Source organism: Elephas maximus, chromosome 4, assembly GCF_024166365.1.
Source record: "Elephas maximus indicus isolate mEleMax1 chromosome 4, mEleMax1 primary haplotype, whole genome shotgun sequence".
NCBI classification, from domain to species: Eukaryota; Metazoa; Chordata; class Mammalia; order Proboscidea; family Elephantidae; genus Elephas; species Elephas maximus.
Window position 1 is genome coordinate 13,355,363 of NC_064822.1, and position 15,021 is coordinate 13,370,383.

A 15,021-nucleotide genomic window follows, 5' to 3' on the forward strand; every position below is an offset into this window, starting at 1 on the left:
AGTGTGGGACCCTGAGTCATACACTTTATTAATCCCAGTATAAACTCACCTTGACTTACTAGGCAATTACCAAAATAATAAGTTTATTTCCCCCTTTCTAATGATTATCTATTTATCCTTTTACAGCTTTAGATAAATAAAATAATTTGTAAATATGATGATCTTTCTTAATTTAATGTAAATCTAGTGTTTTGCCATTAGGTGTTAACCATTAATTTAAAAAGAGTTTTTAATCAGACGTGGGTGCTACATTTTACAAACATGTGTGGTCACAGATTCTTGTTATTGCAGCACAAGTCATATCTTCTTGTGGCTCTTCATATTTTTATGGACTTTTATAGACTTCTAGAAGTCTAGCTCTGAGTATGCAGTCACATTGATCCTTTCCCACAAAATTATCTTATTTCCCATAGAATTCAAGGCATTATGGCCTTGTTACTGCACTTCAGCAGCATGAAATGGTATCCAGCTCTTTTCTGTCAGAGCCTAAAGGCAGGATTAGGGACCTTGGATCAAACATGATTATCTCACATGTCTTCAGACACAACGTGAAACTTTGACAGGAACACACTTCTAATTGCATAAAGCTCTTGGATTAGTGGTGCTATAATTTGGTTGACTTTATCCTTAATCTGTTTCTTTATATGTTACATGTTCTTAAAGATCAAAGTGTCTGCACCTTAGCTTTCCAGAGTCTAAGGGTTAACTGTGAAGAGTAAAGACACAGTTATAGTGAAGGAAATCAGTGAACGATAGGCCAGAAGGATGAATATCATTTTTAATTTTATTTGACCTCTCAAAATGATACGAGAAAATTCAAGAGAAAGAAAAAGCAAGTTGTGTAATCTTTGTTTTTCAATAGTTTAGCCTACAACTGTAGTAAATATCTTTAAAATAAATTGAATTACCCAGGTCTAAATTAAAACAAGAAAAAAGTGGTCCAATCTATACGTCAAAGACATGATGTTTTCGAGTGGACAAATGACACTGCTGTTACACAGCGACCAGAGTTTCTGAGCTCAACGAAAAAGAATCTGCCTGTGGCTTGAAAACTGCTCAGTCCCTGCTTGTTGGTAACCTGGTGAACCAAAACAGGCCAGCTGGTGCAGATTGAGGAGGAAAATGCTTCAGCTATTCCAAGAACTCTCAGTACTTGTAGACGAGCAGAAAGCAGCACAGGCCACATGCCAGCAATGGTCAGCATCCTCCTGCAAATACTGCAGTCAAAACCAAAAGCCTACACTCTTACCAAAGTCTGGGCGAGGGCTCAGGAACTTGTGGGATTTTTGTATTTTTTTCATGAAATTAGTTTCACGGTAGTCTGCCAAATGTGAAAAGTTCAAAAACCTTGGTATTTATGTGCATGCTTTTGATATTCCTTTGCTCCACCCCTCTCTTAAGGTCAGTGGCTTCAGTTCTTGACGATCGGACAATGCCTTCTAAGACAATCAAAGTCATAGCAGTTCCAAATATGCTGGCTACCATCAGTGTTATTTGTATATTGTCATTCACTGTTTAAAAGTCCAGAGCAGCTCTGGCTGACTCATACCAAACAGGTCAGAAAAGAAAAACTCTTCTTGGGTTTTCAAATAACAAGATTGCTTTTCTGTGGGGCTGTGGGGACTAGGTTAGCCTTCATCTTTATCTGCTTATCTTAGACTTATCCTGGTATGTCTCTTATAAATCCTGAAGTTGTTTAAACAACAAACTTTTCTTTGATAACCTTTCTTTTTTGAACAGTTTGAATGAAGATTATCAACTACCAGGTCTTATACATATGTGCCTATGATAAAGATAACATTAATAATAGGCATGTTTGTAGGATTTAACACTTTGCAGAGCCCTGATGGCACAGTAGTTAAGAGCTAGAGTTAAGAGTTAAGGTCAGCAGTTTGAATCCACCAGGCACTCCTTGGAAACCCTATGGGGCAGTTCTAGTCTGCCCTATAGGGTCACTATGAGTCAGAATCAATTCAATGGCAATGGGTAAAGCCCTTTATAATGATCTTATTACTATTTTTTCTTTGAGGTTATCATTCATTTTCTTCTCAATGTTGATTAGATTTCAATTCAAAAACATTTTTTTTAATCAGTCTGAATTTTTTCCTTTTTTAAAGTGCCGTGATAAAGGTACTTAATTTGTGACTTTTAGGGCACAGACATAAACTCTTCAAAAGTAACATATCAAATATTATATCCAAAAATTGTTTCCAAGTCTAATGTTCAGATCATGGTAGAAAATATGTGCTTTCTTAAACCAAAAAGGTTTTATCACAAAAGAATATCAGATAAACAATTGAAAATGCTTTCTGTAGGTTGACTTTGAATTTCAGTTTCTTCTAAATTTCTTCTATGTTTCAAAAATGATAATGTTGGATTAGGCCATTTCTTGTTCTAAAATGAGATGGTTCTGTTTCTTGAGCTACAGTGAGACCAGGAAGACTCTGGCTATAAAAATGCCTGCTACCAGAGTTTTCTGATCTAATAATGATAATGAATAACGGTGATGATACTACTAACATCCATGTGTTGAATTCCCATGTAAGTGAAGGATATGACGTGCTTCACAAATCCGCTCTTCAGGATGGAGGCACTCCTCCATCTGCTAAAGGCTGAGATCTGAGTCCCTTCCCAGGAATTGATCTTATCCCAGGGGACTTGTCTCACCAATGGTTTATGGCCCCTTCCTGGGAACAGCAGGATTGTTCCAAGCAAGGTTACACAGGTGCAGCCCCCTAGGCTCAATTCAACAAGACCATGAGTAGACATCCCAGCTCCAGAGCTCCCCACGCTACAGGCAAATCCCTCCACTGCAGCTGGATCACAGTTCACCTCCCTCAGCCCATTTTTGCTTCCCTCACTCCCTTATATATGCCATTTATTAGTGCTGTTGTTGATGTTGTTTGTTGTTAGGTGCTATCAAGTTGGTTCTGACTCATAGCGACCTTATGTACAACGGAACGAAACACTGCCCAGTCCTGTGCCATCCTCACAATCGTTATGCTTGAGCTCTTTGTTGCAGCCACTGTGTCAGTCCAGCTCGTTGAGGGTCTTCCTCTTTTCCACTGACCCTGTACTTTGCCAAGCATGATGTCCCTCTCCAGGGACTGATCCCTCCTGACAACATGTCCAAAGTATGTAAGACGCAGTCTCGCCATCCTTGCTTCTAAGGAGCATTCTGGTTGTACTTTTTCCAAGACAGATTTGTTCATTCTTTTGGTAGTCCATGGTATATTCAATATTCTTCCCCAACACCACAATTCAAAGGCATCGATTCTTCTTTGGTCTTCCTTATTCATTGTCCAGCTTTCACAAGCATATGATGCAATTGAAAATACCATGGCTTGGGTCAGGTGCATCTTAGTGACATCTTTACTTTTCAGAGGCTCTTTAAAGAGGTCCTTTGCAGCAGATTTACCCAATGCAATGTGTCATTTGATTCCTTGACTGCTGCTTCCATGGCTGTTGATTGTGGATCCAAGTAAAATGAAATCCTTGACAATGTCAATCTTTTCTCCGTTTATCATGATGTTGTTCATTGGCCCAGTTGTGAGGATTTTTTGTATTCGTTATGTTGAGGTGCAATCCATACTGAGGATACTAAGGCTGTTGTTGTTGATAGTTGCTGTTAAATTGGCTCCGACACATGGTGACCTATGTATGATAGAACAAAACATTGCCTGATCATGTGCCATCTTCATGACCATTGGTATGCTTGAGTTCATTGTTGCAACCACTGTGTATTTGAGTGTCTTCCAACCTAGGAAGCTCATCTTCCCCCCTACAACGATATTCTGTTGTGATCCATAGAGTTTTCTTTGGCTAATATTTTGAAGTAGAACACCTGGCCTTTCTTCCTAGTCTGTCTTCGTCTGGAAGCTCAGCCAAAATCTGTCCACCATGGGTGACCCAGCTATCAGTGGCACAGCTTCCAGCATCATAGCAATATGCAAGCCCCCAGTATGACAATCTGACAGGTGGTTGATTCGAGAGCACACCCCCAAAAATCTCCTTCTTGGAGTCCACTTCGCAACGCCCTAACCTGTGATACCTACTCTATCCCAGGAAATTGCTAACCACTTTAAATATATTGTCTACTGTACCTATTTCATGTATTTTTCTTGTAATCTCAAGACAGATAATACTGGAGAGATGAGATGAGAAGTCTGAGACTCAGACAGAGCAGGGTAAGGATTCAAAACTGAGATACTCTCATTCCAAAGTTTTCACTCTTTGTAACATATCACAGCAATTACTCCTCTATATATCCTATATCCTATAGGTTCTATTTCTCTGGAGAACCCTGAGTAATACAGTTTGCATGAAATGAGACCAGAACTTGGATCCATTCAAATAGGCTACTTCTCAGGCATGCAACCTTCTTGGCCAAGGCTCTTAAACTCTATGTGTCTTCAATTTGCTAATGGAGACAATGATAATATGCAATCCTTCGTGCTACGGTAGGGATTGACTAATATATGTGCTCTCTTTCATTAATGGTATTCAACAAATACTATTTTTAATTATTATTCAAATTTATAATAAATAAGATCTATGGTCATTCGTAACAATTTCTCTTGCTTAAAAAAAAAAGTTGAAATGTAATGTGGTTATCCTCAGGCACACCTCGGAAGTTTAAGTGAGACAGAAAACCATAAGAAGGAAGAAGCCCCTCAAACTGTGGGCACGGTAAGTCTCCACTTAAGCACACAGCTAAAGTTCAAACCAGAACACTCTTCTCATGAGAAACGAACATGAATTTGAAAATAGAAACCAACCCTGGCTTTGTGTGGCACAGCCAATAACTTTTACTCCACCTGAAGCAAAATAACAGTTATTGCATCATAACTAGAAATTTAAATAATCTTTTGTTCTGGAGAATTCTCAGTAATATCTCCACTAGTATCTGTATGTATAAAGAGCCCTGGTGGTGCAGTGATTAAAGGACTCAGCTGCTAACTGAAAGATCAGTGGTTCGAACTCACCAGCAGCTCCACGAGAGAAAAATGTCGCAGTCTCTTTCCATAAAGATTTATAGGAGTCCCTGGGTGGCGCAAACAGTTAAGGTGTTCAGCTACTAACTGAAAGGTTCAAGTCCACCCAGAAGCTCCTTGGAAGAAAGACCTGGTGATCTACTTCTGGAAAATTAGCCATTGAAAACCCTATGAAACACAATTCTACGCTGACACACATGGAGTTGCCATGAGTCAGAACCAACCGGAGAGCAACTGGTAAATGTATGTATGTGTGTGTGTGTGTGTGTGTGTGTGTGTGTGTGAAGCAGCCCTGGCGGAGCAATGGTTAAGCACTTGGCTGCTAACTGAAAGTTTAGTTTTTTGAACCCACCAGCAGCTCTGTGGGAGAGAAGACCTGTTGATCTGCTCCCATGAAGGTTTGCAGTCTAGGAAAGCTTACGGGCAGTTCTACTCTGTCTATAGTGTTGCTGTGAGTCAGAATCAACTCGACGGCACACAGCAACAACAACAACATGTGTAGGGGAGTGGAGGGGACTCATTGGCACGTGGGAAGGAGAAGAGTGGAGAAGTTGAGAGGAAATAAGAGGAGTGTGTTTATTATTTGTTTCTGTGTCACAGGAATGATTCATTTCCTGAGGTAAAAAGAAAAGGAAGGAGAAATTCTTCTCTTATTTCTCAGGACAAAAATAATTGTAGGTAACTACAACTATTTTTATCTACAAGTTCAGGAGCTAATGTTTGATTTGATGACAAAAAAATTAAAAAAAGAGTATAAAAAAAGAAATGTCAGTTGTCTGTTTCAATTTTTTTTTTTTTAATTCCCTCTCCAGAAGAAAGATTTGCTTAGTCACAAAAGCTAAAGACGTTCTCTTAAGAGGAGTTTAAATCTACTGCAGAACGTGACTCAGGAAAGCTTAAATCCAGTGCCACATGGAAACAAAATCCAAAGTGATAAAATTAAAGTTAACTTGAAAAAAATGGAAGCCAGATGCAACCTAGCAAATTACCGTCTGTAAAATCTTTGTGGCATAAAATGATGTACTAAAAGTTTTAGCAATATCGTGAAGACATTCTACAGAACTCCAGATGGCCCCGGTTCATATGGGCTGTGTCCGCCCATTGCCATCCGGTCAATTCCTACTCCTAGCGACCTATAGGACAGAGCAGAACTGCCACGCAGGGTTTCCAAGGCTGTAATCTTTACGAAAGCAGACTGCCATGGCTTTCTCCTGCAGAGCAAGCAGCTGGTGGGTTCAAGCCACCAACCTTTTGGTTAAAAGCCAAGCACTTAACCACTGCATCACCAGGGATCCTTCAGGGCTGTGCTTAGGGGATAATTCCTGCATGAATTAGAAATATCTCTGACAATGGAATTGAGTGAGGACAGAAGCCTGTCTGCCCAGGAAAGGGCCAAACACCTCAGACTTCTGCACCATGTTTGCAACACATTAAGAAAACTCAAATTACCTCCCTAGAAAACATAAAAATCAGTTTTCATTGAGCTGATTCCGACCTCTGGGGATGCCATGTCCGACTAGAATTATGCTCCATAGGATTTTTCGGTGGCTGATTTTTCAGACATAGATCACCAGACCTTTCTTCCAAGGAGCCTCTGGGTGGACTTGAAACTCCAACCTTTCAGTTAACAGTCAAATACATTAATCATTTGCACCACCCAGGGACTGGTCTAGCAGAATAGAACAAATTAAAAGCACTACTCTATGGTTTCCTTCCGTGGTTAACACAAGTTCACATGTGCGTACGCACACAGAAATGCACACCCAACAATGCAATCTTGGTTCAGGTTCCGTCGGCATTCACCAACAAAGTGCTGGGATGTATAGTATTCCCACAATAAACAGAATCAATGCACAGAGAACCACTACGTTGTAATATAGTCTCCCTGCTCTCTCCTTCCCTTGTACCTTTTTGGGTGCTTTGTTCCTCCAGACTTCTGTTTGCTGTTTTGAGGGTTTTTTTTGAAGGCAAGGAGGGAGGGGAGATAAAGGTGTGGGGAAGAAGGAGGGTTTACAAATGGTTTTCCCTGGTTTCTACTTGCCACCTACAAGTGATTTGGTCCTCTCCAAAACCAGATCAGTGGAGTGGGAAGTAAAAGATGAGACTGATTTTTGAGGATCCTGTATTAGATAAGCAGAACATGGGAACAATAAGCATTAACATTCAAAGTAGCTTTATCTTTTCTTCAAACAAGGGAGAAATTAGATGCTTAGTATTTGATGCAAAAAAATATATATATTTTTTAATTAACATTTCTAAAATCTCCTCTCAAGTTTTCCTTATGACGCAAGGTATCTAATCGCGTATTTCCCAAATATTCCTCTTTCTAAAAGTAAAACAGATGAAATTCCTAAAGAAAGAGGTCCCTGAGAATCTATGTTTCTAATGTCTTTGCTAAAAAAGATTTGCGCTGCAGAGATAATGAAAATTTTGGTAATATTCTGAAGACTGCAATTATTATGTACGAAATTTTTTAAAAATTAAGATAAAGATCAGCAGATTTAGATGTAGCAAGATGTAATTCTGCTATTGTTATGAGTCCTGGTTAAGAAGAGAGAATCACAGATAAACTCCCTGTTTTAAATTTATTGATGTTTTAATATTTATTTTCTGTATTTTTGTTTACAAGTAAAATAACAACTTCCTGAAAATAGCCCCCCAAATTAAAAGAAAGAGTATTATTTTACAACCCTTACATTATATTCAAGAAATACAAATATTATCTTACTGCTGTAGAGTCTTCCCCTTAGCTTAATTATATGCTGTATGTATTTTGCATAATTAGCTTATTAACTGAATGCATAGAGCTCAATTCCGTACTAAAATATGCTTCAATATGTGTTTTGTTGGACCCCTGGTGGTGCAGTGGTTAAGAGCTCAGGGTGCTAACCAAAAGGTAGCAGTCTGAATACACCAGCCTCTTCTTGGAAACCCTACGGGGCAACTCTACTCTGTCCTATAGGGTCACTATGAGTTAAAATCGACTAGACAGCAATGGGTTGGTTTGTTTGGTTTTTTGAGGTGGGGTTTATGCGTTTTCTTAAACTGTCTCCTTGAAGAGTATATGTTTGTAATACAGTATCGTGACCCCTGAAATTTGAACAGACCAGCTCGTGTCAATATGGCAGCGTATTTATTTTGAGGAAGAACGAACTTATATTTCCATAGGGAGGTTCTACCCTTTCTCAGAGGAGCCAGGGATGATGTTTATTACTTGATTTCCTTCCAACTACATTCAGCGCTATGGAGTTGTATATTTACCCCTTACATCTACTCTATTCCAGGGGCAGATCTACCTCCAGGTGCTGTAGGTGTGGAGTCAGCCTGTGAAGACTGGCAAAAATAGCTTTTACAGTTGGAATTGAATGTGATGCATCTTGTGATATTTGTTAAGAAGGTAGAAGTTGTATTTTCAGAGGTCTTACTGTAGGGTGAACATAGTGCATTAAGAGTTGACAGTTTGTTTCTTGAAGGGACAACGATCATGCATCAGACTTAAATTTTGTCAGAGAGGAAGGTCAAATAACTTGATCTGTTCTCCAGTAACACTGTCTTGACCTGACACTTTCCAAGTCCCATGCTTTTGGTTTTGTTCACTAGCTCCTAAGGGATAGGATCTCATTTTTGTGTTCAGTGGCTTATAAGCTGCTTTACACATTTAGCATTGCCAGTAAAAGTAATATTAAGAGAATTTCGATTGGGGTATTTACTGTTTTTATTTTACTTTATTTGAAAAAAAAGGTTTTTTGAACTAGAATGCAGTACCCAGATAAATAAATTTCTTGTATCTAGACACAATATGGATAAGAAATGAAGTGTAGATACAGGGATTTTCCACCAGATCCCTCTGAAAGTGCAGGCATGCACGAGCCTTAGGAAGGAAGAGTACATCTAACACTTCAGAAGCTTTGGGTAAGTTCACACGTTTAAAATATTTGACTGATAAAATCCTCCTGCCGCATCCCATCCCTGGCGTGATGGATTGCTTCTATGTGGCCTTTCTTGCCAGGGTCTTGTAACTTCTACCAAATGAATGGATGGGACTATGCAGATGAGGTGCTCGTGGCCTACCAAGGGCATTGGATAGCTCTAAGGGAAGGCTTTCCCTCTCTGTTGGCTCTGGGGGGAAGGTCCTTACTCCTTGGCTCCTTGATCTTCATGTGGCTTGGCATCTCTCTTTCCCCATCTCTGCTTCTTAGTTTGCTTGTTTAATCTCTTTTATATCTTAAAAGAGGTTGACTCAAAATACCACCTACACTAATCCTGCCTAATTAACATAACAAAGGAAACCCATTCCCAAATGGAATTATAACCACATGCATAAAGGTTAGGATTTACAACATGTACTTCGGGGGACACAATTAAATCCATAACTTTCCACTCTTTGGCCCCACAAAATTCATGTTGTTGCCACATGCAAAACACATTCACACCATCACATCATCCCTGAAACCTTAAATCAACTCCAAGTCCAAAACCTCATCATCTGAATCATCTAAATCAAATACGGGTGAGACGTTAGGCATATTCCACCCTAACATACCCCTAATAAAAAAAAAAAAAACCTAATATAAGGGGCAAAATTCCTCTGCATCTGTGAACCTGGGAAGTCTAGAATACAAATAAGCTGCTTCCAAAATACAGTGATGTAACAGACACACGTTATACGTTTCCATTACAAATGGAAGAAATTGGAGGGAAAGAAGGAATAATGGTCACCAAGCAAGTCCAAAACCTAGCAGGATAATTTACATTAGCTCTTAAGACTTGAAATTATTCCTCTGTTCTTTGGGACCATCTGGGCAATTGTTCCACCTTCCAGACTCTGGGTGTTGACCATGCCCTCTGGATTCTGAGTGAAGGCCCCTTGGCCCTGGGCTTCAGCTCTGCCTTCTAGGCCCACTGGATTGGCAATTCTGCTCCCTTAGCTTTAGGCAGCCTCATTCTTCTAGTCCATCTGAGTGGAGACCCCACCAATTTGGCCTCGTCAGGTCTCATTCTTCTGCCCCTTGAGCATGGCAGCCCAGACCCCTGTTTTGGATGGCGACCACATTCCCCTGGCACACCTTAACAGTAGTACCACATTTCATAACCAAGTTGGCAAAGATCTGACTCTGAAATCTAGGAGGCTGCCACCCCTTTGAGATCAAGGAGACTGTGGCCCCACTCTTTGAAACTGAGAGGCCCTGCTTCCTATGCTCCTTTCAATAGTTCTGCTGATCAACAAGCTGCCCCAGGTTTGGTTCTTTTCTTGGAGTACAACAGATGTAGCTGCTTTGTCTTGTTTCCTGCCTGTAGAATTTCAAGAGGCAGACAGTTTTCTTGCCTTTTGTTGTTTCTCTGTCCCCTTCAGCCAAAATTGATGAGTTTTCTGCTATGGTAGCTGTTTAAATCCATCAGTCACAGACTTAAACTCTTTAAGAAAAGATTGTGTAGCCATGTCCTTGGTTCACATTCTTAAACATGTGTCCTTAGTTTGTACAACAGAATTTTCCAAGTCTTTAAATTCTGTTTTCATTTTGCACAGTTCATTTCTAAGTCCATCTCTTTCCTCTTGCATTTTACTATAAGCAGCAAGGAGAAATCACACAGCCTCTTTAAGATCTTGCTTAGAAGTGTCTTCAGCCCATGTAAAAAATGGCATGGTAGGGGCGTCTAACCTTGTCTAACTTCACAAGGGAGGAGAGTCAGCAGCAGCAGCAGAAGCCCAAGACTGATTCTATAAAAAGGAGGTCAGACGTACCTCCTCTCTCCAACCTTTTTACCAATTGTGACATCATCTGTCCCTCCCACAGCACTCTCTACTTCTCTGCTGGCTTCAATAACTTGTTTCAGTGACCCCACAGAACTCAGACTGTATTCACAGTTATGGGCTCTATTTGGGAAGTAACAGTTTACAAATCAGAATCAGGAAAGACTCAGGATACAGTTCTTCAATCAGGACAGCTTCTCAATCATATCCACAGGCAGACCTCTCCATGGTCCTCAGCGTTTTGGGCCAGCCCAGCCTCTGCCATGCTTGGGCAAGTGTTACAAAGCTCTTTAGCTCCACTAATAAATGCTCAGAGGCACCCCACTCCATCAGTAAGCCTCAGGCCAAAGGCACTCACTTTTCTCACTCTGTGGGCTGGGAAGCCCACTGTGCCATCTCCAGCTGGTCTCCTGGTTCTTCTGCCCCTGTTTCTGTGCTGCCACTTCTCACTGTATTACACCATCTCTGCTGTTACAACTCCCTCTCTATATCTATTTATATCTATCTATCCATCTATCTACCTACCTATCTGTCTGTCTGTTATCTAGTGCTGCTGTAACAGAAATACCACAAACGGATGGCTTTAACAAAGAGAAATTTATTCTCTCACAATCTAGGAGGCTAGAAGTCCTAATTCAGAGTGCCAGCTTCAGGGGAAGGCTTTCTTTCTCTGTCGGTTCTGGGAGAAGGTCCTTGTCATCAATCTTCTCCAGTCTAGGGGCTTCTCAGTGCAGGGACCCTGGGTCTAAAGGATGGGCTATTCTCCCGGCTCTTGTTTCCTAATGATATGAGATCCCCCTGTCTCTCTGTTGGCTTCTCTCTTTCATATCCCAAAAGAGATTGACTTAAAACACAATCTAATCTTGTAGATTGACTCCTGCCTCATTAGCATAACTATCTCTAATCCTGCTTCATTAACATCACAGAAGAAGGATTTACAACACAGGAAAATCACATCAGATGACAAAATGGTGGATAATCACATAATACTGAGAATCATGGTTAGCTAAGTTGACACACATTTTTGGGGGACACAATTCAATACATGACATTGTATCTATCATCTATCTGTCTCTCTATGTATCTATCTACCATCTATCTATCTATCTATCTACCATCTATCTATCTATCCATCCATCCATCCATCCATCCATCCATCCATCCATCCATCCATCCATCATCCATCCATCCATCCATCCATCCATCCATCCATCCATCCATCCATCCATCCATCCATCCATCCATCCATCTATCCATCCATCCATCCACCCACCCATCCATCCATCCATCTATATCTATCTATCTATCTATCTATCTATCTATCTATCTATCTATCTATCTATCTATCTATCTATCTATCTATCTATCTATCTATCTATCTATCATCTGTCGATCTACTGGGTCTAGAAATTTCTCAGTGCAGAGACCCTGAGTCCAAAGGGCATGCTCTGGTCTCATCTCTTCTTCTTGGTAGTAATGTGCTCCTCCTTGTGTGACTCTGGAATGGCTTATTTTAGGCCTAGTGGGATGGCAAAACAGACCAAACCCCTCATTAGGGTTCCATACTCTTTATTTGCATGGTCCTACTTTTTTTTTTTTTTATCCACACAAGGGTACCATGTACCCTATTTGCATTACTAGCAAGCTGCCCAAAACCTTGGTGGGCCATGAGAACCTTATTTGCATAGTCTAACCCAATCATTTGATTGCAGCTACAAGACCATGGCAAGAAATGTTATATAAAAGCTATCCATTTCACCACAGCCAGATATCCAAGTTCCTCACTTAAAAGTTCTGCCTTCTACCAAACATTCAAACATAATTCAGACAAATTCTTTACCATTGCAAAAAAAAAAAAATAGTGTCCTTCCTCTACTGTACAATCACATGTTCGTCATTTTCTTTTAAAGCCTTACCAGAAGCACATTTCATACCCACATTTCTAGCAACATCCTGTTGCTGGCACCGTATGTATTCTCTAAGATTACAGGGTTTTCTCTAGAGCTCTCCTCACTTCCTTCTGAGCCCTCACCAGAATTGCCTTTGATGTCCATAATTCTACCAACTGTCTCTTCCAGGCAATCTAGACCCTTACTATCAAACCACACTCGTTGCTGTCATGTCAATCCTGACTTATAGTGACCCTACAGGACAGAGTAGGGTTTCCTATCAGAATACATTAGCCCCTCTCAGAAAGAAGAAACATTGGTCATTTGTGTTCTCTTCATTTTAAGTTGTTGGTGCTGGTCAAGGTTGCAGTTTACTATTTTACTATCTAAGATAATTTTCAAAAACTTTTTGAGATATTGCTGTCGTTGTTGTTGTTAGGTGCCATTCAGTCTGTTCCAACTCATAGTGACACTATGTGCAACAGAACAAAACACTGCCAGGTCCTGCACAGACCTCACAATCCTTGTTATGCTTCAGCCCATTGTTGCAGCCACTGTGTCAGTCCATCTCTTTGAGGGTCTTCCTTTTTTTCCATGACTCTCTACTTTACCAAGCATGATGTCCTTCTCCAGGGACTGATCCCTCCTGATAATATGTCCAAAGTATGCGAGAAGTAGTCTTGCCATCCTTGCTTCTAAGGAATATTCCGGTTGTATTTCTTCCAAGACAGACTTGTTCATTCTTTTTGGCAGTCCATGGTATGCTCAATATTCTTCTCCAACACCACAATTCAAAGGCATCAACTCTTCTTCAGTCTTCCTTATTCATCATCCAACTTTCACATGCATATGAGGTGACTGAAAACACCACGGCTTGGGTCAGGCACACCTTAATCTTCAAGGTGACATCTTCACTTTACAACATTTTAAGAGCTCTTTTGCAGCAGATTTGCCCAGTGCAACGCATCTTTTGATTTCTTGACTGCTGCTTCCATGGCTGTTGATTGTGGATCCAAGTAAAATGAAATCCTTGACAACTTCAATATTCTTTGTCTGTCATGATATTGCTTATTGGTCCAGTTGTAAGCATTTTCGTTTTCTTTATGTTGAGGTGTGTCTTAGTCATCTAGTGCTGCTACAGCATAAATACCCCAAGGGGATGGCTTTAACAAAGCTAAATATATTTTCTCACAGTCTAGCAGGCTAGAAGTCCAAATTCAGGGCTTCAGCTCCAGAGAAAGGTTTTCTCTCTCTGTCAGCACTGGAGGAAGGTCCTTCTCATCAAACTTCCCTTGATCTGGGAGCATCTCAGTGCAGGAACCTTGGGTCCAAAGAATGCGCTCTCTCCCAGCACTGCTTTCTTGGTGATATGAGGTCCCCATGTCTCTCTGCTCACTTATCTCTTTTATATCTCAAAAGAGATTGGCTTAAGATGTTATTTAATCTTGTAGATCTCATCAATATAACTGCCACTAATCCATCTCATTATGTCATAGTGATAGGGTTTACAACACATAGGGAGATCAATCATACAATACTGGGAATCATGACCTAGCCAAGTTGACAGATATTTTTGGCAGACAAAATTCAATCCATGACAAGGTATAACCCATGTCGAAGGCTGTGGTCTTTGATCTTCACCAGTAAGTGCTTCAAGTTCTCTTCACTTCCAGCAAGGAAGGTTGTGTCATGCATAATGCAGGTTCTTGATGAGTCTTCCTCCAATCCTGATGCCCCATTCTCATTCATGTAGTCCAGATTCTAGGGCTATTGGCTCAGCCTACAGATTGAATAGGTATGGTGAAAAGATACAACCCTGACGCACACATTTCCTGACTTTAATACACACTGAATCCCCTTGTTCTGTTCGAATGTCTGCCTCTTGATATATGTACAGTTTCCTAATGAGCACAATTAAGTGTTCTGGAATTCCCATTCTTCATGATGTCGTCTATAATTTCTTATGACCCACACAGTCAAATGCCTTTGCATAGTTAATAAAACACAGGTAAACATCTTTCTGGTATTCTCTGCTTTCAGCCAGGATCCATCTGACATCAGTAATGATATCCTTCATTCTACATCCTTTTCTGAATCCAGCTTGAATTTCTGGCAGTTCCCTGTTAAGAAACTGCTGCAGCCACTTTTAAAGCATCTCCAGCAAAATCTTATTTGGGTGTGATATCAGTGAGGTTGTTTGATAATTTCCTCATTCTGTTGGATCACCTTTCTTTGGAATGAACATAAATATGGATCTCTTCCAGTTGGTTGGCCAGGTAGCTGTCTTCCAAATCTCTTGGCGTAGATAAGTGAGCATTTCCAGTCCTGCATCAGTTTGTTGAAACATCTCAATTGATATTTTGTCAATTTCTGGAGTCTTGCTTTT